Below are 25,318 nucleotides of genomic sequence, written 5' to 3'. Positions count from 1 at the left end.
TGTTTCATAGGATCAGGAGGAGGCCAACCAGCCCCTCAAGCCTGTTACATTGGTAAAGCAGGAGGCCATTCAGTCCCTTGAACTGATGCATAGGAACATGATTAGGCCATTCGGCTCCTCGAGCATGTTGCATAGGAACAGGGGGAGGCCATTAAGCCACTCGATCCTGTTACATAGGGTCAAGAGGAGGCCTTTCAGCCCCTTGAACCTGTTGCATAGGAACAGGAGGCCATAGAAACTCTCAAGACTGTTGCATAGGAATAGGAAAAGTCCATTCAGCCTCTCAAGGCTGTTGCATAGGAACAGGAGGAGGACCATTCAGCTCCTCGAGCCTATAAAATAGAAACAGGTGGAGATTCTTTAGTCACTGGATCCGGTTGCTTAGGATCAGGAGTAGGCCCATTCAACTGATCAAGCATGTTGCATAGGAACAAGAGGAGGGCATTCAGCCTCTCAAGCCTGTTACATTGGAAAAGGAGGAGACCATTCAGCCCCTTGAGCCTGTTACATAGGACCAGGAGGAGGCCATTAAACCTCTCCTGCCAGTTGTATAGGAACAGGAGGAGGCAATTCAGTCCTTTGAGAATGTTTCATAGGAACTGGAGGAGGTAATTCAGCCCTTCGAGAATGTTACATAGGAACAGGAGGTGGCCATCTATTCCATCGAGCCTCTGACATAGGCCATTCAGCCCTTTGGGCCTGTTGCATCGTAACAGGGGGAGGCCCATCCAGCCCCTTGAAGCAGTTGCATAAGAACAGGAGGAGGCAATTCAGCACTTCGAGCCTGTTGCATATAACACATGATTAGGCCAATCAGACCTTTGGGCCTGTTGCACAGGAACAGAAGGTGTCCCATTCAGCACTTCGAGCCTGTTAAATAGGAACATGAGGAGGCAATTCATCCCCTCGAGGCTGATACAGTGGAACAGGAAGAGGCCATACAGCTGTCCTTAGCCTGTTACAATGGAACAGGAGGAGGCCATACAGCTGCCCTTAGCCTGTTACAATGGAACAGGAGGAGGTCATGCAGCTGCCCTTAGCCTGTTACAATGGAACAGGAGGAGGCCATACAGCCCATCGAACCTGTTACATAGGAACAGCAGGTGGCCAATTAGCCAATCGAGACTGTTGCATAGGAATAGGAAGAGATACTTTCAGCACTTCGAGGCTGGTACATAGGTACAGGAGCCGACCATTCATCCCCTCGAGCCTGTTAAAATGGAACAGGATATGGCCAGTCAGCCCCTCGGGCCTGTTACACAGGAACAGGTTGAGGCCCATTCAGCTCCTCGGGCCTGTTACACAGGAACAGGAGGAGGCCCATTCAGCTCCTCGATCCTGTTGCACAGGAACAGGAGGAGTCCCATTCAGCTCCTCGAGCCTGTAATATAGAAATAAGCAAAGGCCCATTCAGCCACTCGAGCCTGTTACACAGGATCAAGAGGATGCCCATTCAGTCCCTCGAGCCTGTTACACTGGAACAGGAGGAGGCCCATTCTTTCCCTCGAGCCCATTCCACTGGAACAGGAGGAGGCCCATTCAGTCCCTCGAACCTGTTACTCTGGAACAGGAGGAGGCCCATTAATCTCCTCGATCCTGTTGCACAGGAACAGGAGGAGGCCCGTTCTGCACCCTGAAGTCTGTTATATAGTACCAGGAGGAGGCCATTAAACCTCTCGTGCCAGTTGTATAGGAACAGAAGTAGGCCCAATAATCATCTCCAGCCTGTAGCATATGAACAGGAGTCGGCTGATGCAGCCCGTCGAGCCTGTTGTTAGGATCAGGAGTTGGTCCATTCAGTCCCTTGAGACCATAGCACAGAAAAAGGAGAATGCCATACAGCCCCCTTCACAGAAATCACAGAAACCTCACAGTGCAGATAGAGGCCATTTTGGCCCATCGAGCCTGCACCAACACATATCCCACCCCCGATCCCCGTAACCCCTACACCAACACCAACACATATCCCACCCTATCCCCGTAACCCCACGTATTTAATCCCCCTAACACTAAGGGTCAATTTTATCATAGCCAATCAATCTAACCTGCACATCTTTGGACTGTGGGAGGAAACCGGAGCACCCGGAGGAAACCCACACAAACACGGGGAGAATGTGCAAACTCCACACAGACAGTCACCCGAGGCCGGATTCGAACCCGGGTCCCTGGAGCTGTGAGGCAACAGTGCTAACCACTATGAACATGATTATGCCATTTAGCCACTCGAGTCTGTTGCATAGGAACTGGAGGTGACCATTTAGTTCATCGAGCCTGTTACATAAGTGCAGGAGTAGGCCATTCAGCCCCTTGGGCGTGTTGCATAGGATCAGGAGGAGGCCAACCAGCCCCTCAAGCCTGTTACATTGGAAAAGCAGGAGGTCATTCAGCCCCTTGAACTGATGCATAGGAACATGATTAGGCCATTCAGCCCCTCGAGCCTGTTGTACAGGAACAGGTGGAGGCCATTAAGCCCCTCGATCCTGTTACATAGGAACAAGAGGAGGCCATTCAGCCCCTTGAAACTGTTGCATAGGAACAGGAGGCCATAGAACCTCTCAAGACTGTTGCATAGGAATAGGAAAAGTCCATTCAGCCCCTCAAGGCTATTGCATAGGAAAAGGAGGAGGACCAATCAGCTCCTCGAGATTGTTACAAAGGAACAAGAGGAGGCCATTCAGCCTCTCGAGCCTGTTACAAAGGAACAGGAGGAGGTCATAGAGCCTTTCGAGACTGTTGCATAGGAATAGGAGAAGTCCACTCAGCACCTCTAGGCTGTTACATAGGAATAGGAGAAGGCCATTCAGCCCCTCAAAACTGTTACGAGGGAACAGGAGGAGGCCATCGTGCCACTGGAGCCTACTGCTTAGGAATAGGAATACTGCTTAGGAATAGGAATATGAAGAGGCCATTCAGACCCTTCAGGCTGTTACATAGGGAAAGGAGGAGGCCATTCAGCCCCTCGAGGCAGTTACGTAGGAACAGGAGGTGGCCAATTAGCCCATGGAGCCTGTAACATAGGAACAGGAGGAGGCTATGCAGCCCCTCGAGTCAGTTGTATAGGAACAGGAGTAGGCCCAATAAGCATCCTGAGACTGTTGCCCAGGAACAGGAGGAGGACCATGCAGCCCCTTGAGCTGTTGCATAGGAAAAAAATGTCAATGAGCCCCGTGAGCTTGTTAAAAGGAACAGGAATAGGCCCAATAAGCATCTTGAGACTGTTGCATAGGAACAAGAGGAGGACCAGCCAGCCCCTCGAGGCTGTTGCATAGGAACAAGACGAGGCCGAGCCAGCCCCTTAAGGCTGTTGCATAGGAAGAGGAGGACGCAATTCTGCCATTCAAGGCTGTTGCATACGATCATGATTCAGCCATTCAGCCCCTCGAGCCTGTTACATAGGAACAGGAGGAGGTCATTCAGCCCCTCAAGCCCATATGTTGAAAGAGGAGGAGACCGTTCAGCTGTTGTGAACCTGTTACATAGTTACAGGAGGAGACCATTCAGCCCCTTGAGCATGCTCATTGGAAAAGCAGGAGTCCATTCAGCCCCTCGAGGCAGTTATGTAGGAACAGGAGGTGGCCATTTACCCCATGGAGCCTGTAACATAGGAACAGGAGGAGGCCATTCAGCCCCTCGAGCCAGTTGTATAGGAACAGGAGTAGGCCCAAGAAGCATCCTGAGACTGTTGCCTAGGAACAGGAGGAGGACCATGCAGCCCTTTGAGCTGTTGCATAGGAAAAAGATGTCAATGAGCCCCGTGAGCTTGTTAAAAGGAACAGGAGTAGGCCCAATAAGCATTTCGAGACTGTTGCATAGGAACAAGATGAGGACCAGCCAGCCCCTCGAGGCTGTTGCATAGGAACAGGACGAGGCCCGGCCAGCCCCTTAAGCTGTTGCATGTGAACAGGAGGACGCAATTCTGCCATTCAAGCCTGTTGCATACGAACATGATTCAGCCATTCAGCCCCTCGAGCCTGCTACATAGGAACAGGAGGAGGTCATTCAGCCCCTCAAGCCCATATGTTGAAACAGGAGGAGACCGTTCAGCTACCGTGAGCCTGTTACATAGGTACAGGAGGAGAACATTCAGCCACTTGAGCATGTTCATAGGAAAAGGAGGATTCCATTCAGCCCTTCGAGGCAGTTACGTAGGAACAGGAGGTGGCCATTTACCCCATGGAGCCAGTAAGGTAAGAACAGGAGGAGGCCATTCAGCCACTCGAGCCAGTTGTATAGGAACAGGAGTGGGCCCAATAAGCATCCTGAGACTGTTGCCTAGGAACAACAGGAGGACCATGCAGCCCCTTGAGCTGTTGCATAGGAATAAGATGTCAATGAACCCCGGGAGATTGTTACAAGGAACACGAGTAGGCCCAATAAGCTTCTCGAGACTTTTGCATAGGAATAAGAGGATGACCAGCCAGCCCCTCGAGGCTGTTGCATACGAACAGGAGGAAGCAATTCCGCCATTCAAGCCTTTTGCATACGAACATGGTTCAGCCATTCAACCTCTCGAGCCTGTTACATAGGAACAGGAGGAGGTCATTCAGCCCCTCAAGCCCATATGTTGAAACAGGAGGAGACCATTCAGCTGCCTTGAGCCTGTTACATAGTTACAGGAGGAGGCCATTCAGCCCCTTGAGCATGTTCATTGGAACAGGATGAGGCCCATTCAGCCTCACGAGGCTGTTACTTATGAACACAAGAAGTCCATTCTTCCCCTCGAGAATGTTACATAGCTACAAGAAGAGGTCATTTAGCCCCTTGAGCCTGTTACATAGGAACAGGAGGAGGCCGCTAAGCCCTGCAAACCTATTGCATAGGAACAGGTGTGGTACCATTCTGCCCCCTCGAAGATGGCACATACGAATAGGTGGCTGCTCATTTTGCCCCCTTGAAGCTGCTACAGATTAACAGCACGAGGCGATAAAGCATCTTGATCCTTTTACATAGGAAAAGGATTAAGCCAATCAGCTCCTCGAGCCTTTTGCATAGGAACAGGTTGAGGCCCCTGCAGACCCATGAGGCTGTTACATATGAAAAGGAGTATGTCATCAAGCCCCTCGAGCTATCTACAAAGGACCATTGGCCATTTAGCCCATCAAGCCCGTTTCACAGGCCATTCAGTTCTTTGGGCCTGTTGCATAGGAACAGGAGGAGGCCCATTCAGCCCCCCGAGCCTGTTACACAGGAGCAGGAAGAGACCATTCAGCCCCTCGAGCCTGTTACATAGGAGCAGGAAGAGACCATTCAGCCCCTTGAGCCTGTTACATAGGAGCAGGAAGAGACCATTCAATACCTCCAGACAGTTACAAAGAAACAAAAGCAGACCATTCAGCCCCTTGAGCCTTTTACAGAGGAACAGGAGGTGGCCATCTAGTCCATCGAGCATGTGACACAGGCCATTCAGCACTTTGGGCCTGTTGCATCAGAACAGGAGGAGGCAATTCAACCCCTCGAGCCTGTTACATAGGAACAGGAGGAGGTAATTCAACACTTCAGGCCTGTTGCATACGAACATGATTGGGCCAATCAGCCCTTTGGGCCTGTTGCTTAGGAACAGGAAGAGACCCATTCAGTACTTCGAGCCTGTTAAACAGGAACACGAGGAGGCAATTCATCCCCTCGAGACTGATACAACAGAACAGGAGGAGGCCATACAGCTGCCCTTAGCCTGTTACAATGGAACAGGAGGAGGCCATACAGCTGCCCTTAGCCTGTTACACTGGAACAGGAGGAGGCCATACAGCCCCTCGAACCTGTTACATAGGAACAGCAGTTTGCCACTTAGCCAATCGAGACTGTTGCATAGGAATAGGAAGAGCTCCATTCAGCACTTCGAGCCTGGTACATAGGAAAAGGAGGAGGCCATTCATCCCCTCCAGTCTGTTAAAAAGGAACAGGATATGCCCATTCAGCCCCTCAGGCCTGTTGTATAGTAACAGAAGTAGGCTGATTCAGCCTGTCGAGCCGGATATTTTGGAACAGGAGTCAGCCATTGAGTCCCCGTGAGCCTATTATTAGGACCAGGAGGAGGCCCATTCAGCAGGTCGAGACTGGTCCATAGGAATACGAACAGACCATTCAGCCCCTCGAGGCTCTTTCAGAGGAACAGAAGGAGGCCATTCAGCCCCTCAAACCTTTTTCATAGGACCAGGAGGTGGCCATTTAGCCCATCGAGCCTGCTTAACAGACATTCTGCCCTTTGGGCCTGTTGCATAGGAACAGGAGGAGGCCCATTCAGCCCCTCGAGACTGTTATATAGGAACAGGCGGAGGCCCATTCAGCCCATTGAGCCTGTTGCACAGGAACAGGAGGAGGCCCATTCTTTCCCTCGAGCCTGTTACACTGGAACAGGAGGAGGCCCATTAAGCTCCTCGAGCCTGCTGCACAGGAACAGGAGAATGCCCATTCTGCACTCTGAAGCCTGTTATATAGGACCAGGAGGAGGCCATTAAACCTCTTCTGCCAGTTGTTTAGGAACAGGAGTAGGCCCAATAAGCATCTCGAGCCTGTAGCATATGAACAGGAGTCGGCTGATGCAGCCCCTCGAGCCTGTTGTTAGGATCAGGAGTTGGTCCATTCAGTCCCTCGAGACCATAGCACAGAAAAAGGAGAATACCATACAGCCCTCTTGAGCCAGTTACATAGGAATATGATTAGGGCATTTAGCCCCTCAAGTCTGTTACTTAGGAACTGGAGGAGAGCATTTATTTCATCGAGCCTGTTACATAGGTGCAGGAGTAGGCCATTCAGCCCCTTGGGCGTGTTTCATAGGATCAGGAGGAGGCCAACCAGCCCCTCAAGCCTGTTACATTGGTAAAGCAGGAGGACATTCAGCCCCTTGAACTGATGCATAGGAACATGATTAGGCCATTCGGCTCCTCGAGCATGTTGCATAGGAACAGGGGGAGGCCATTAAACCACTCGATCCTGTTACATAGGAACAAGAGGAGGCCATTCAGCCGCTTGAACCTGTTGCATAGGAACAGGAGGCCATGGAACCTCTCAAGAGTGTTGCATAGGAATAGGAAAAGTCCATTCAGCCCCTCAAGGCTGTTGCATAGGAACAGGAGGAGGACCATTCAGCTCTTCGAGCCTATAAATTAGAAATAGGTGGAGATTGTTTAGTCACTGGATCCGGTTGCTTAGGATCAGGAGTAGGCCCATTCAACCGATCAAGCATGTTGCATAGGAACAAGAGGAGGGCATTCAGCCTCTCGAGCCTGTTACATTGGAAAAGGAGGAGACCATTCAGCCCCTTGAGCCTGTTACATAGGACCAGGAGGAGACCATTCAACCCCTTGAGACTGTTACATAGGACCAGGAGGAGGCCATTAAACCTCTCCTGCCAATTGTATAGGAACAGCAGGAGGCAATTCAGCCCTTTGAGAATGTTACATAGGAACTGGAGGAGGTCATTCAGCCCTTCGAGAATGTTACATAGGAACAAGAGGTGGCCATCTATTCCATCGAGCCTCTGACCCAGGCCATTCAGTCCTTTGGGCCTGTTGCATCGTAACAGGAGGAGGCCCATCCAGCCCCTTGAAGCAGTTGCATAGGAACAGGAGGAGGCAATTCAGCACTTCGAGCCTGTTGCATATAACACATGATTAGGCCAATCAGACCTTTGGGCCTGTTGCATAGGAACAGAAGGTATCCCATTCAGCACTTCGAGCCTGTTAAATAGGAACATGAGGAGGCAATTCATCCCCTCGAGACTGATACAGTGGAACAGGAGGAGGCCATACAGCTGCCCTTAGCCTGTTACAATGGAACAGGAGGAGGCCATACAGCTGCTCTTAGCCTGTTACAATGGAACAGGAGGAGGCCATACAGCCCATTGAACCTGTTACATAGGAACAGCAGGTGGCCAATTAGCCAATCGAGACTGTTGCATAGGAATAGGAAGAGATACTTTCAGCACTTCGAGGCTGGTACATAGGTACAGGAGCCGACCATTCATCCCCTCGAGTCTGTTAAAATGGAACAGGATGTTGCCAGTCAGCCCCTCGGGCCTGTTACACAGGAACAGGAGGAGGCCCATTTAGCCCCTCGATCCTGTTGTACAGGAACAGGAGGAGGCCAATTCAGCTCCTTGAGCCTGTTATATAGAAACAGGAAGAGGCCCATTCAGCCCCTCGAGCCTGTTACACAGGATCAAGAGGATGCCCATTCAGTCACTCGAGCCTGTTACACTGGAACAGGAGGAAGCCCATTCTTTCCCTCGAGCCTGTTCCACTGGAACAGGAGGAGGCCCATTCAGTCCCTCGAACCTGTTACTCTGGAACAGGAGGAGGCCCATTAAGCTCCTCTAGCCTGTTGCACAGGAACAGGAGGAGGCCCGTGCTGCACCCTGAAGCCTGTTATATAGTACCAGGAGGAGGTCATTAAACCTCTCTTGCCAGTTGTATAGGAACAGAAGTAGGCCCAATAATCATCTCGAGCCTGTAGCATATGAACAGGAGTCGGCTGATGCAGCCCCTCGAGCCTTTTGTTAGGATCAGGAGTTGGTCCAATCAGTCCCTCGAGATCATAGCACAGAAAAAGGAGAATTCCATACAGCCCCCTTGAGCCAGTTACATAGGAACATGATTATGCCATTTAGCCACTCGAGTCTGTTGCATAGGAACTGGAGGTGACCATTTAGTTCATCGAGCCTGTTACATAAGTGCAGGAGTAGGCCATTCAGCCCCTTGGGTGTGTTGCATAGGATCAGGAGGAGGCCAACCAGCCCCTCAAGCCTGTTACATTGGAAAAGCAGGAGGCCATTCAGCCCCTTGAACTGATGCATAGGAACATGATTAGGCCATTCAGCCCCTCGAGCCTGTTGTATAGGAACAGGTGGAGGCCATTAAGCCCCTTGATCCTGTTACATAGGAACAAGAGGAGTCCATTCAGCCCCTTGAAACTGTTGCATAGGAACAGGAGGCCATAGAACCTCTCAAGACTGTTGCATAGGAATAGGAAAAGTCCATTCAGCCCCTCAAGGCTGTTGCATAGGAAAAGGAGGAGGACCAATCAGCTCCTCGAGATTGTTACAAAGGAACAAGAGGACGCCATTCAGCCTCTCGAGCCTGTTACAAAGGAACAGGAGGAGGTCATAGAGCCTCTCGAGACTGTTGCATAGGAATAGGAGAAGTCCACTCAGCCCCTCAAGGCTGTTACATAGGAACAGGAGAAGGCCAATCAGCCCCTCAAAACTGTTATGAGGGAACAGGGGGAGGCCATCGTGACACTGGAGCCTACTGCTTAGGAATAGGAATACTGCTTAGGAATAGGAATAGGAATAGGCCATTCAGACCCTTCAGGCTGTTACACAGGAAAAGGAGGCGGCCATTCAGCCCCTCGAGGCAGTTACGTAGGAACAGGAGGTGGCCAATTAGCCCATGGAGCCTGTAACATAGGAACAGGAGGAGGCTATGCAGCCCCTCAAGTCAGTTGTATAGGAACAGGAGTAGGCCCAATAAGCATCCTGAGACTGTTGCCTAGGAACAGGAGGAGGACCATGCAGCCCCTTGAGCTGTTGCATAGGAAAAGTATGTCAATGAGCCCCGTGAGCTTGTTAAAAGGAACAGGAGTAGGCCCAATAAGCATCTTGAGACTGTTGCATAGGAACAAGAGGAGGACCAGCCAGCCCCTCGAGGCTGTTGCATAGGAACAAGACGAGGCCGAGCCAGCCCCTTAAGGCTGTTGCATAGGAAGAGGAGGACGCAATTCTGCCATTCAAGGCTGTTGCATACGATCATGATTCAGCCATTCAGCCCCTCGAGCCTGTTACATATGAACAGCAGGAGGTCATTCAGCACCTCAAGCCCATATGTTGAAAGAGGAGGAGACCGTTCAGCTGTTGTGAACCTGTTACCTAGGTACAGGAGGAGACCATTCAGCCCCTTGAGCATGTTCATTGGAAAAGGAGGAGTCCATTCAGTCCCTCGAGGCAGTTATGTTGGAACAGGAGGTGGCCATTTACCCCATGGAGCCGGTAAGATAGGAACATGAGGAGGCCATTCAGCCCCTCGAGCCAGTTGTATAGGAACAGGAGTAGGCCCAAGAAGAATCCTGAGACTGTTGCCTAGGAACAGGAGGAGGACCTTGCAGGCCCTTGAGCTGTTGCATAGGAAGAAGATGTCAATGAGCCCCGTGAGCTTGTTAAAAGGAACAGGAGTAGGCCCAATAAGCATCTTGAGACTGTTGCATAGGAACAAGATGAGGACCAGCCAGCCCCTCAAGGCTGTTGCATAGGAACAGGACGAGGCCCGGCCAGCCCCTTAAGCTGTTGCATGTGAACAGGAGGACTCAATTCTGCCATTCAAGCCTGTTGCATACGAACATGATTCAGCCATTCAGCCCCTCGAGCCTGCTACATAGGAACAGGAGGAGGTCATTCAGCCCCTCAAGCCCATATGTTGAAACAGGAGGAGACCGTTCAGCTACCGTGAGCCTGTTACATAGTTACAGGAGGAGGCCTTTCAGCCCCTTGAGCATGTTCATTGGAACAGGATGAGGCCCATTCAGCCTCACGAGGCTGTTACTTATGAACACAAGAAGTCCATTCTTCCCCTCGAGAATGTTACATAGCTACAAGAAGAGGTCATTTAGCCCCTTGAGCCTGTTACATAGGAACAGGAGGAGGCCAATAAGCCCTGCAAACCTATTGCATAGGAACAGGTGTGGTACCATTCTGCCCCCTCGAAGATGGTACATACGAATAGGTGGCTCCCCATTTTGCCCCCTTGAAGCTGCTACAGATTAACATCACAAGGCGATAAAGCATCTTGATCCTTTTACATAGGAAAAGGATTAAGCCAATCAGCTCCTCGAGTCTGTTGCATAGGAACAGGTTGAGGCCCCTGCAGCCCCATGAGGCTGTTACATATGCAAAGGAGTAGGTCATCAAGCCCCTCGAGCTATTTACAAAGGACCATTGGCCATTTAGCCCATCAAGCCCGTTTCACAGGCCATTCAGTTCTTTGGGCCTGTTGCATAGGAACAGGAGAAGGCCCATTCAGCCCCTCGAGCCTTTTACACAGGAGCAGGAAGAGACCATTCAGCCCCCCGAGCCTGTTACACAGGAGCAGGAAGAGACCATTCAGCCCCTTGAGCCTGTTACATAGGAGCAGGAAGAGACCATTCAGCCCCTCGAGCCTTTTACAGAGGAACAGGGGGTGGCCATCTAGTCCATCGAGCATGTGACACAGGCCATTCAGCACTTTGGGCCTGTTGCATCAGAACAGGAGGAGACAATTCAACGCCTCGAGCCTGTTACATAGGAACAGGAGGAGGTAATTCAACACTTCAGGCCTGTTGCATACGAACATGATTGGGCCAATCAGCCCTTTGGGCCTGTTGCTTAGGAACAGGAAGAGTCCCATTTAGTACTTCGAGCCTGTTAAACAGGAACACGAGGAGGCAATTCATCCCCTCGAGACTGATACAACAGAACAGGAGGAGGCCATACAGCTGCCCTTAGCCTGTAACAACAGAACAGGAGGAGGCCATACAGCTGCCCTTAGCCTGTAACAACAGAACAGGAGGAGGCCATACAGCTGCCCTTAGCCTGTAACAATGGAACAGGAGGAGGCCATACAGCTGCCCTTAGCCTGTTACAATGGAACAGGAGGAGGCCATACAGCCCCTCGAACCTGTTACATAGGAACAGCAGTTTGCCACTGAGCCAGTCGAGACTGTTGCATAGGAATAGGAAGAGATCCATTCAGCACTTCGAGCCTGGTACATAGGAACAGGAGGAGGCCATTCATCCCCTCCAGTCTGTTAAAAAGGAACAGGATATGGCCATTCAGCCCCTCAGGCCTGTTGTATAGTAACAGAAGTAGGCTGATTCAGCCCGTCGAGCCGGATGTTATGGAACAGGAGTCAGCCATTGAGCCCCCGTGAGCCTATTAGTAGGACCAGGAGGAGGCCCATTCAGCAGGTCAAGACTGGTCCATAGGAACAGGAACAGAACATTCAGCCCCTCGAGGCTGTTTCAGAGGAACAGAAGGTGGCCATTCAGACCCTCGACCCTTTTTCATAGGACCACGAGGTGGCCATTTAGCCCATCGAGCCTGCTTAGCAGACATTCTGCCCTTTGGGCCTGTTGCATAGGAACAGGAGGAGGCCCATTCAGCCCCTCGAGCCTGCTACACACAAAAATGAAGAGACCATTCAGTTTCGCTAAGCTGTTACAAACGAACAGGAGGAGGCCATTCACTCCCTCGAGCCTGTTACACAGGAACAGAAGTTGACAAATTAGCCCCACGGGACTGTTGCATAGTAACAGGAGGAGGCCCATTCAGAACCTTGAGCATGATACATAGGAACAAGATGAGGCCATTTAGCCCTGTGAGCCTGCTACACAGGAACAGGAGGAGGCCTTGCAGCCCCTCGCGCCTCTTACATCGGAACAGGAATAGGACCATTCAGCCCACTCGAGGATGTTACAGATGAACAGTTGGAGTCCATTCAGCATCTTGAGCTTGCTACATAGGAACAGGAGGAGCCCATTTAGCTGACTCAAGCCTGTTACATTTGTTTTTTATTCGTTCATGGGATCTGGCGTTGCTGGCAAGGCCAGCATTTATTGCCCATTCCTAATTGCCCTTGAGAAGCTGGTGGTGTGAAGGATAAGCCATATTCAGAAAAATACACCATTCTATGAAAGAATTCTGGCCCCCTTGCACCAATCACATTGGAACAGGATGAGGCCATTTATCCTCATAAGCATGTTGCATAGGAACAGGAGAAGGCCCATTCAGCCGCTCGACCTTGTTCCATAGGAGCAGGAGGAGGATATTCAGCCCCTCAAACCTCTTACATAGGACAGGAGGAGGCCACACAGCTCCTCGAGCCGTTTACATCGAAACAGGGTGAGGCCATTCAGACCCTCGAACCTGTTGCATAAGAACTCGATAGAATTCGATAGAATCTGGAACAGTACCCATGGATTGGAGGGTGCCTAATGTTACCCCACTATTCAAAAAAAGGGGCAGAGAGAATACGGGGAATTACAGACCGGTAAGCCTGACATCAGTATTGGGGAAAATGCTAGAGTCCATTATAAATGATGTAAAAGCAGAGCACTTGGAAAACAGTGACAGGATCGGACAAAGTCAACATGGATTTACAAAAGGTAAATCGTGCTTGACTAATCTACTGGAATTTTTTGAGGATGTAGCTAGTAAAACAGATAAGGGAGAACCAGTGGATGTGGTTTTTTTGGACTTTAAGAAGGCTTTCGATAAGGTCCCGCATAAAGTTCAGGCACATGGGATTGGGGGCAAGGTATTGGTATGGATAGAGAACTGGTTGGCAGACGGAAAGCAAAGAGTTGGAATAAACGGGTCTTTTTCCGAATGGCAGGCAGTGACTAGTGGGGTACCGCAGGGATCGGCCCTTGAACCCCAGCTATTCAGAATATATATTAATGATCTAGACAAGGGAACTAGATGTAATATCTCTCAGTTTGCAGATGACACAAAGCTGGGTGGGTGTGTGTGCTGTGAGGAGGATGCCGAGAAACTGAAGGATGATTTGGACAGGTTGGGTGCTTGGGCAGAAGCATGGCAGATGCAATATAACGTGGATAAATGTGAGGTTATCTGAGGAAGGATGTTCTTGCTATGGAGAGAGTGCAGCAAAGATTCACCAGGCTGATACCTATGATTGCAGGAATGACGTATGAGGAGAGAATAGGACGATTGGGCTTGTACTCGCTGGAGTTTAGAAGAATGAGAGGGGATCCCATTGAAAATGATAAAATTCTAACAGGACTGGACAGACTAGATGCAGGAAGGATGTTCCCGATGGTCGGGGAGTCCAGAACCAGGGGTCACAGTCTAAGGATAAGGGGTAGGCCATTTAGGACAGAACTGAGGTGGAATTTCTTCACCCAGAGTGGTGAACCTGTGGAATTCTCTACCACAGAAGGCAGTAGAGCCCAATATATTAAATATATTCAAGAAGGAGTTGGATATATTTCTTAAAGCTAAAGGGATCAAGGGGTATGGGGAGAAGGCAGGGACAGGGTACTGAATTTGGATGTTCAGCCATGATCGCATTGAATGGCGGAGCAGGCTCGAGGGGCCGAATGGCCTAGTCCTGTTCCTATCTTGTATGTTTCTATGTAACAGAAGGCAGACCATTCAGCTCCTCAAGCCTGTAACATTGGAACAGGATGCGGTTGTTCAGTCCCTCAAGACAGTTGCATAGGATCAGGAGTTGGGCCATTCAGCTCCTCGAGACTGTTAAAAAGGAACAGAAGGATGCCATTCAGTTCCTCAAGCCTCTTACATAGGAACAAGAGGAGGCCATTCAGCCCTCGAGCCTGTTAAATAGGAAGAGCATGTCATTCAGCCCCTTGAGCCTGTTACATAGGAACAGGAGGAGGCCATTTAGCCCTCGAGCCTGTTGCATAGGAAGTGCATGTCATTTAGCCCCTTGAGCCTGTTACATAGGAACAGAAGGAGGCCATTCAGCCCCTCGTGCCTGTTGCATAGGAACAGCAGGCAGCCATTCAGCCCTCTTCAGTCTGTTATTAGGAACTGGAGGAGGCCCATTCAGCCTCTCAACACTATTACAAAGAGTAGGAGGAGGCCATTCAGCACCTCTGTGCTTTTGCATAGTAACAGGAGGATACACATTCTGAGCTTCAAGCCTGTGCAGAGGAAAAGGAGGAGGCCATTCAGCCTTTCGAGCCTGTTACATAGGAACAAGAGGAGGCCATTGAGCCCCTTGATTTCGTTACATAGGAGCAGGAGGAGGCCATTCAGCCCTTGAACGTGTTACACAGGAACAGAAGGAGGCCATTCAGACCCTTGAGCCTGTTGCACAGGAACAGGAGTAGGCCCAATAAGCTTCTCGAGGCTGTTATATAGGAACAGGAGCAGACCCATTCAGCCGCTTGAGCCTGTTGCATAGGAACAGGGGGAGGCCATTCAGCTCCTCAAGACTGTTACAAAGAGAGAGTAGGAGGCCATTCAGCCCCTCTGTTGGATCAGACATTAAACCGAGACATTTGCCCTCTCAGGCGGAGGTAAAAATTTCCCACATGCACTAGTTCGATGAAGGGCAGCGGAGTTCTCCCCCGTGTCCTGGGCCAATATTTATACATTAACCTACATCAAGAACAGATTGTCTGGCCATTCATCACACTGCTGTTTATGGGAGATGGTGTCCACAAATTGGTTGCACATGGGCAAGGAAACCTCCTGCTGATTATCACCTACCTTTAGCCAGAAGTGCAGAATGGAAGATTCATTTCGGCCTCCTCCTGAAGTCCCACCATCACAGAAGCCAGACTTCAGCCAATTCGATTCACACCACGTAATATCAAGAAATGGCTGAGTGCACTGGATACAGCAAAGGCTGCAAACTCTGACAACATCCCAGCTGTCGTGCTGAAGGCTTGTGCTCCAGAACTGGACGTGCCTTTAGCCAAGCATTTCCATTTCAGCTACAACACTGGCATCTACCCAACACTGGAAAACAGCCCAGGTATGTCCTGTCCAGAAAAAGCAGGACAAATTCAATCCGGCCAATTACTGCCCTATCAGTCTACAGCCAGTCATCAGCAAAGTGATGGAAGGTGCCATCGACAGTGCCAACAAATGGTACTTACTCACAAATAACCTACTCACTAATGCTCATTTTTGGGTTCTGCCAGGCCCACTCGGCTCCAGACCTCATTACAGCCTTAGTCCAAACTTGGACAAAAGAGCTGAATTCCAGAGGTGAGGTGAGAATGACTGCCCTTGACATCAAGTCAGCATTTGGCCGAGTGTGGCATCAAGGATCCCCAGTAAAATTCTTCTCTTTCTATAGCACCTTTCATGACCTCAGGACGTCCCAAAGCACTTAACACACAATGAAGTACTTGTGAAGTGTAATCACTGTTGCAATGTAGGAAATGCACATGCTTTTATTAAAATTGAAATCATTGGCAACCAGGGGGACAACTCTCCACTAGCTGAACTTATAGCTAGCACAAAGGAAGATAGTTGTGGATGTTGGCGGTCAATCATCTCAGCACAAGGACATCGCTGCAGGTGTTCCTTCAGGCAGTGTCCTCGGCTGAACAATCTTCAGCTACTTCATCAGTGACCTTCCCTCCATCATAAGGACAGAACTGGGGATGTTTACTGATGATTGTAACTTTTAGTTCCAATCGCAAATCCTCAGATAATGAAGCAGTCTGTGACCGCATGCAGCAAGACCTGGATGATATTCAGCCTTGAGCTCTTATGTGGCAAGCAACATTTGTGCCACACAAGTACTGTGGTGTATGTACCTTTAAGAGCCCCTGTGTACTGTAATGCTGATAGTGGCCACTCGGGCTATATAACCTGTATAGTGTCTTGTATGTTTTAGTTCACCTCCAGACTTTGTTCAATAAACACCTGTAAACCAACTCCTGCATTCCGTGTCTCCATTAACACACGGATACAACAGTGGTGACGAATTGGAAATGGACTTACCTGCAATTCGGCAGCACCTCAAGGAGATTGATTCCTCAGATGAAGGTCGAAGGAAAAAAACAAAAAACTGTGGTTTCACCAGCTAGCCGTGCTGATGGCAGGTACTGCACTAATCCTTCCTGGGCGGCGGGCTGGGGCTCGATCGGGTGGCTCTGCAGCGGGGCCAAGCAGCGAGTTGGAAGGCGGAGGCAAACAGAGACGGAGGGTGGAGCACTCGGGAGACGGCCGGTGCTGCAAAGCAGGTCAGCATTGGACCAAGCAGAGGGAGGGAAAAGTCCCAGAGAGTCCGGCGGGAACGAGTCTCCGACTAGTAAAAATACCTGTGTAAATAAAAACCGTGGAGAACAGCGTTGTCAGCAGCGGCAGCGGCGGGAAAGCGCGGGAGGCACCATTTGTTTCTCGGCAGGGAAGAAAGGAAAGCGCGGGAGACGCCATTTTTGATTTTCAGGATGCCTAAGACTGGCAATATTACTGCTTTCGTTAGTGATATAGAGGATTGGACCACATATGTGGAAAGAGTGGAGGTATATTGCACAGCGAATGAAGTAGAGGATGATAAAAAGGCATCGATACTTCTAAATCTGATGGGCGCAAGGACATACGGGCTGTTACAAAACTTAATCACTCCAGCAAACTGATGGACAAGAATTTTAAGGAGATTGTTGATACCCTACAGGAGCACTTAAACCCAACACCGCTGCTGATAGCGGAACGATTCAAATTCTTCAGGAGGAATCAGCACAAGAATGAAAGTAATGCTGATCACCTCACCGAATTAAGAAAGCTGTCAAAGCACTGCCAATTCGGTGCAGGACTGGCAGATTCTCTACGAGACAAATTCGTCTGCGGTCTCCTAAGTGAAGGAACACAAAAAAGGCTACTTTCTGAGAAAGATTTGACACTGGACAAGGCTTTGAGTGTGGCTGTATCATACGAAGCAGCAGCAAGAGGAGCTGCAGAGATACAGCAAAAGCCACAGGACTTCGGCACCCATGAAATGACACGGTGTTTCGAGAGATGTTATCGCTGTGGCAGATCCACCCATGACCAGAGGGACTGCTGGTTCAAGGACAAAGCATGCAGGCAATGCGGGAAGATGGGTCACACTGAATTTGTATGCTGATCTGGAAACAAAAAATCCACTGACAGAAAAAATATCAATAAGGAAAAGTACAGAAAGGTACAAATGATGACGGACATTAGCTCCGAAGACCAGAAGAGCGATAGTGACTTCGGAAACAAGAGACTAAGCTGTCTCAAATTACATAATGTAATTGCCAAAGAAGATTACCAGACCATTTGGGTTACCCTCAGGATAGCGGGGTCCCCAGTTAAAATGGAGCTAGATACAGGATCAGCTCTGACCGTCATAAGTCAACGGGATTACGAGCGGCTATTTCTGCATATACCTTTGAAAGACACATCCATTATCTTGAAGACATATACGGGGCAGAAAGTATTCCCCAGAGGGAAAATAAGGGTGCCTGTTGTATACAACGGCAAGGAAATACAGAAGTTGTATTTATACGTTCTGCAAGATGGTGGTCCACCGCTGTTGGGACATGAATGCATCAGGAAGATACGTTTAGACTGGCACTCCATTCAGGCACTGACGGCGACCAGTAAGAAAAGAAATGATGATGACGTCAAACCTGAACGATTAAAAGACATCTTGGCCAACGCCAAAGAAGTGATTCAACAGGAACTAGGAACCTTGAAAGGCGTCACCGCCTCAATAAAAGTGGAAGATGCGGCAATTCCCAAGTTTTTTAAGGCAAGGCCGTTGCCATACGCAATTCGTCCAGCAGTCGAAGCAGAGCTGGAGAATTTGGAAAAGGCAGACGTGTTATCCAAGATAGATTGGAGCGAGTGGGCAACACCCATCATCCCGGTCATGAAGAAAACGTTGAATAATGATAAGTCTGAAGAACAGAGAAAAATTCGCATCTGTGGGGACTTCAAGGTGACTGTAAACCCGGTTCTTCACACGGTACAGTATCCTCTTCCGAGGATAGAAGATATTTTCGCCTCACTATCCGGAGGGAAACGTTTCACCAAAATTGACTTGGCACAGGCATATCTACAGATGGAGGTTGAGGAGGCCTCTAAAAAGTATCTCATGATAAACACACACAAATCGACTGGTTTTCGGAGTAGCAGCAGCTCCAGCTATCTGGCAAAGAGCTATGCAGCAAGTCCTGCAAGGGATTCCGGGGACTCAATGCTACCTAGACGACATCCTTGTAACAGGAGAAAACGACAACGAGCACCTTGCCAATTTGGAGCAGGTGCTCACTAGGCTGAGAGAACGGGTCCTACGAGCAAATCGCCCCAAGTGCGAATTTTTCCAGAAACAAATATCATATTGTGGCCATATAATTAACGAAGAAGAGTTGCATAAGTCACCTGAAAAATTGAAGCTGTCATAAAAGCCCCAGCACCTGAAAATGTCTCACAATTAAGGTCGTTCCTCGGATTGATAAATTACTATCATAAATTTTTATCGAACTTGTCAACTGTTCTGCACCCACTTAACGCACTGCTACAAACGGGAGTAATTAGGAAATGGAGCGAAGACTGTAAACGTGCCTTCCATAAATGCAAAGGCTTGATCACGTCCAAGGAAGTGTTGGCTCATTACAACACATCACTGCCAATCAGACTGGCATGCGATGCATCCCCTTATGGCATAGGAGCAGTATTTTCCCATAGATTCCCTGATGGCTCGGAGCGGCCGATAGCTTTTGCGTCATGCTCATTAAACTCAGCTGAGCGTAACTATGCCCAGATCGACATGGAAGCACTCAGGCTGGTATGGGAGTGAAGAAATTCAACCATTACCTACACGGACAAAACTTCACCTTGTTGACTGACCATCAACCCCTCGTCTCCATATTCAACCCTAAAAAGGGCGTTCCCATTATGACAGCGCAAAGGCTACAGAGGTGGTCCCTTTTCCTAGGGGCACACCAATATGACATAGAATACAAAAGATCAAAACAGCATGGGAATGCTGACGGTTTATCGCGCCTACCATTGCCAATGGTAGAAGAGGCACCTATAGTGGACCCAGTGGAGATGTTCCACTCAACCATAGTGGAATGTCAACCAGTAACAAATTCTACCATTGAAAAGGAAACGAGAAATGACCCGACTCTCTCACGAGTCAACGATTTAACGGTGAAGGGATGGCCAGCACATGGCAAACCACTGTTGCCAGCATTCTCGCAAAGAAGAGAACAGCTGTCAGTGTGCCGAGGAACCTTGATGTGTGGATCAAGAGTGGTGATTCCACCCAAACTCCAGGATAAAGTGCTAAAGGAGCTTCACGAGGGGCATCTGGGTAGAGTGAAAATGAAGAACCTAGCCAGAGCGTTTGTGTGGTGGCCAGGTATCGATGGAGACATCAAAGAAATGACCAAGAGCTGTCTAGGATGCCAGAAGGTCCAAAACGCCCCACCACAAGCCCCTCTACATCCTTGGGAGTGGCCCTCATCTCATGCTGGTCCATTTATGGACTCAATGGTCTTAATCGCGGTTGATGCACACTCCAAGTGGCCGGAGGTAATAAAGATGTCCTCCACCACCACGGAAAAAACCATCACAGTATTAAGGACCATATTTGCCAGGAATGGGCTGCCTGAACAGATCTGTTCTGATAATGGACTGCAATTTGTGTCCGAAGAATTCAGGAAGTTCTTAAAAAACAATGGGGTTAAGCACTACACGTCCGCTCCATACCATCCTGCCACCAATAGATTAGCTGAAAGGTTTGTCCAGACCTTCAAGAAGGCCATAAAGGCCATGGGTAATGAAGACATATATCTGCAACATAAGGGGGATAACTTCTTGTTTACATACAGGAATGCAGCACATGTGGTTACAAACCAAACTCCCGCCATGATGTTTTTCAATAGAAGACTAAGATGCCGGCTGGATTTGATCAAGCCAAACATCAGAAGGGACGTAGAGAACCGGCAATTTCAAGGCATGAATGAAAGGCCAACTAGAACCTTCCAGATAGGTCAACAAGTTTTGGCCCGGGACTACCGTACCGAGAAATGGCAGCCTGGAACTATTTGCACACGACTAGGACCACTGATGTATACCATGGACATTGGAGAAAGCATAATAAGGCGCCATGCTGACCAAATCATACAGTCATCTGAAAAGGGATAACCTACACCACAACCCTATACGCCTAATGATGAAGCAGAGATACCCATAGTATCTACCTCCGATCCGGTGATACTGGATGTACAATATGATGTACTGGTTGTCTAATAGGGGAGGAATTGTGGTGTATGTACCTTTAAGATCCCCTGTGTACTGTAATGCCGGTAGTGGCCACTCGGGCTATATAAGCCTGTATAGTGTCTTGTATCTTTTCGTTCACCTCCAGACTTTGTTCAATAAACACCTGTAAACCAACTCCTGCATTCCGTGTCTCCATTAACACACGGATACAACAAGTACCAGGCAATGACTATCTCCAACAAGAGAGAGTCTGACCACCACCCCTTGACAATCAACAGCATTACCATCACTGAGTCCCCCACCATCAACATCCTGGGGGGTCACCATTGACCAGAAAATTGATAAAATGGCTACAAGAGCAGGTCAGAGGCTGGGTATTCTGCAATGAGTGATTCACCTCCTGATTCCCAAAGCCTTTCCACCATCCACAATCTACAGGTCAGGAGTGTGATGGAATCTCTTCACTTGCCTGGACGAGTGCAGCGCCAACAACACTCAAGAAGCTTGAAGTCATCCAGGTCAAAACATGATTAACTGTGAAGAGGACTAATGGGACTTCAGGAGTACAAAGACAGACTGGGAGATTCGGCAGAGGGATGACATTTAATGCAGAGAAACGTGAGGTGATACATTTTCGGAGGAATAATGAGAGGAAACAGGTGCTAAATCATAGTGTCTTACAGCATAGAGGGAGCCCATTCAGCCCATCGTGTCTATGCCGACTCTTTGAAAGAGCCATCAAATTAGTCCCACTCCCCTGCTCTTTCCCAATAGCCTTGCAAATGTCTTCTCTTCAACTATTTGTCTAATTCCCTTTTGAATGTTATTATTGAATCTGCTTCCACCGCCCTTTCAGGCAGCACATTCCACATCACAACTTGCTGTGTAAAAAAAAAATTCTCCTCTTCCCCACACCTGGTGCTTTAGCCATTTATGATAAATCATTGTCCTCTGGTTAACGACCATCCTGCCAGTGGGAACAGTTTCTCCTTATTTACTCTATCAAAACCAATCAGAATTTTGAATGCCTCGATGAAATCTCCCCTTAACCTTCTCTGCTCGCTTTGCTCGCTGACCTACAACATTGGTTCCTGGTGCAACAACGCTTCAATTTTAAAATTCTTGTTTTCAAATCCCTCCATGGACCTCTGCCCCTCCCTATCTCTATAACCTCCTCCAGCCCTTCAACTCTCTGAGATCTCTGCGTTCTTCCAAAATCAGGCCTCTTGCACTTCCCCGATTTCCATCACTCCACTATTGGTGGCTGTGCCTTCAGCTGCCTAGGCCCTAACCTCTGCAAATTGTTATTGTTGGTGTTGGTTAGATTTCTGTGGGTCCAGTTTTAGATATCTTACCTTAGGGAGGGTGTCTCGGCCATTGAGAGGGTGCAGCACACTTGCAATTATATAGTGCCTTTCACGACCTCAGCATGTCCCAAAGCACTGTTTGCTTTCAGCACCCATATTTCAACAACTTATATTTACACAGCCCCTTTAACATAGTAAACCGTCCCAAGGCTCTTCACAGAAGTGATTATCAAACAAAGATTTGACACCGAGCCACATAATGAGATATTAAGACAGGTGACCAACTGCTCAGTCAGAGATAGGTTTTAAAGAGAGTCTAAAAGGAAGAGAGTGAGGTGGAGAGCTTTAGGGAAAGAATTCCAGAGCTTGGGGCCGAGGCAGCTGAAGGCACTGCAGCCAATAGTGGAACAATGTAAAATGGGGGATGTGCAAGAGGCCAGAATTGGAGGAGCTCAGAGATGTCGCAGTTGTGGGGCTGGAGGAGGTCACAGAGATAGGGAGGGGCCAGGCCCCAGTTGTTTCATATTCACTTGTTGGTTCTCCTGCATGCATTGCCAATTGAATGAACAACAGTCGTAGAGATGATTAGAAGCACGGCCCCTCCTGCAGCAGGCAATGGGATTGTTGGTATCTTCTCCAACCTTCTCCTAACTAAGGTAAGAAGAGGGAAAAAAGAGGACAACATAAGTGATAATGTACTTTGTTCCATTAATCTCTTGTGCACCCTCAAAAACATGAACCCAGCGAATCACTGTGCAGCAACCTGCGGCCCAATTGTGTAAGTGTCAGCCTTTTCGGCTGGCTATTCAACTGTAGGAGGACGCATTGCAAATGAGCTCAATCCTCTCAAGCCCTCTCGGGTGGACATTAAAGACTCCACTATTTCGAAGAAGAATGGGGGAGGAGTCCTGGGGCTGATATATAGGCCTCAACCAACATCGCTCAAAAAAAAATGAGCCGATTATCTGGTCATTGCTGTTTGTGGGACCTTGCGATATGCAACTGTGGCTGCCCCCTTTACACAGTGACCATCCTTCAAAAGAAAAGTAACTAGGCTGTGTAGTGTCAGCCATGGCTCAGTGGGTTTAGCACTCTCGCATCTGAGTCAGAACATCTCTGGTTTCAAGTACCAGTGCACTGCCATCTCAGAGGGGCAGTACTGAGGGAATGCTGCACTGTCGGAGGGGGAGTACTGAGGGAGCGCTGCACTGTCGGAGGGGGAGTACTGAGGGAGCGCTGCACTGTCAGAGTGGCATTACAGAAGGAGTGCTGCTCTATCGGAGGGGCAGTACTGAAGGAGTGCTGCACTGATGGAGGGTGAGTACTGAGGGAGCGCTGCACTGTCAGAGAGGCAGTACTGAGAGAGCGCTGCACTGTCGGAGTGGCATTTCAGAAGGAGTGCTGCTCTTTTGGAGGGGCAATACTGAGGGAGTGCTGCACTGTTGGAGGGGCAGCACTGAGTGTGCGCTGCACTTTCAGAGGGGTAGCACTGAGAGAGCCCTGCACAGTCAGAGCGCCAGTACTCAAGGAGCACCACACTGTCAGATGGGCAGTACTGATTCAGCGCTGCACTGTCAGAGGGGCAGTAATGAGGGAGCGCTGAACTTTTGGAGGGGCAGTACTGAGGGAGTGCTGCACTGTCGGAGGGGCAGTACTGAGGGAGCCACTGCACTGTCGGAGGCGCAGTAATGTGGGAGTGCTGCACAGTTGGAGGGGCAGTACTGGTAGATCGCAGCACTGTGGGAGGGGCAGTACTGATGGAGTGCTGCACGGTCGGAGTGTCAGTATTGAGGGAGTGCTGCACGGTCAGAGGGGCAGTACTGAGGGAGCACTGTAGTATCAGAGGGGCTGTACTGATGGAGCGCTTCACTGTCAGAGGGGCAGTTCTGAGTGAACTCTACACTATCGGAGGGGCATTCCAAAGAGAGCGCTGCACTGTTGGAGGAGCAGTACTGAGGGAGTGGTTCACTGTCGGAGTAGCAGTACTGATCGAGTGCTGCACTGTCAGAGGGGCAGTACTGAGGGAGCGCTGCACTGTCGGAGGGGCAGCACTGAGGGAACACTGCACTGTCGGAGTGGAAGTACTGATAGATTGCTGCAGTGTCGGAGGGGCAGTACTGAGGGAGTGCTGCACTCTCGGAGGGGCAGTATTGATCGAGTGCTGCACTGTCGGAGGGGCAGTACTGAGGGAGCGCTGCATTGTTGGAGGGGCAGTACTGAGGGAGCACTGCATAGTCGGAGGGGCAGTACTGAGAGAGCACTGCACTCTCGGAGGGGCAGTACTGAGGGTGTGCTGCACTCTCGGAGGGGCAGTATTGATCGAGTGCTGCACTGTTGGAGGGGCAGTACTGAGGGAGCGCTGCATAGTCGGAGGGGCAGTACTGAGAAAGCACTGCACTCTCGGAGGGGCAGTACTGAGGGAGCGCTGCATTGTTGGAGGGGCAGTACTGAGGGAGTGCTGCATTGTTGGAGGGGCAGTACTGAGAGAGCACTGCACTGTCGGAGGGGCAGTACTGAGGGAGTGATTCATAGACAGAGGAGCTGTACAGTCAGCAAACACAGTGCGCAACAAGGGTTCATGCTTCATCTCTCTGTTTCTTTGGTCTCCATGCATTTCCCAGGCATTTTTCCCCATTATAAGTTCCTATGTCAGCAGTTATAGATTACACTGCCTGTGTTAACAGTCACGCTGTAATTGAGAGTTCAGACCTGAGTGGGAGAGGCAGCAGTGGAAGCGGCGGCAGCAGCATCAATGGAGAGGCGGAGATTGCCCAGGACAGAGCGCGGGCCTGAGCGGGAGTGGCAGCAGTGGAAGCGGTGGCAGCAGCATCAATGGAGAGGCGGAGATTGCCCAGGACAGAGCGCGGGCCTGAGCGGGAGCGGCGTTAGCAGAATAAAGGGAGCTGAGCGGTGATTCGAAAAAAGCAGTGATGTCACAGGATAGCTGGTAACTGATTCGCTGGTAGAGGTCACACCGTTTTATTTCTCTTCAAGCTAGGTGCCCGGGGTTAACTAGCGGGTTAGGGATAACGCAGGAGCTTGGAGATGAATTACTGTTAATACTACATTAAATTACGAACTATTAATACAATATTAAATTATTAACTGTTAATACTATGTTATATTAATAACTTAAATTAGATACATTTTATTCTTAAGTTTCTGTAAAGTTAGTTAATAGTCGAATAAATAAATGCATGGCAGGTCAGCTCCGTCCCGTGGAATGCACATCCTGTGCCATGTGGGAAATCCAGCATGCTTCCCGTGTCCTTGACAACCACA

General features: G+C 49.5%; 1 pseudogene; it reads left to right on the top strand.

Moving 5' to 3' along the window:
• Positions 1 to 97: 97 nt before the first annotated feature.
• LOC147098138 (uncharacterized) lies at positions 98 to 24,909 on the top strand (annotated as a pseudogene).
• Positions 24,910 to 25,318: the final 409 nt, after the last annotated feature.

The sequence above is a fragment of the Somniosus microcephalus genome, chromosome 30 (assembly GCF_052327205.1).
Source record: "Somniosus microcephalus isolate GS21.2 chromosome 30, FLI_Smic_1.0, whole genome shotgun sequence".
Lineage (NCBI taxonomy): Eukaryota > Metazoa > Chordata > Chondrichthyes > Squaliformes > Somniosidae > Somniosus > Somniosus microcephalus.
Note: the sequence above shows the minus strand (reverse complement) of the source record. Positions and strands in the feature narration are given on the sequence as shown.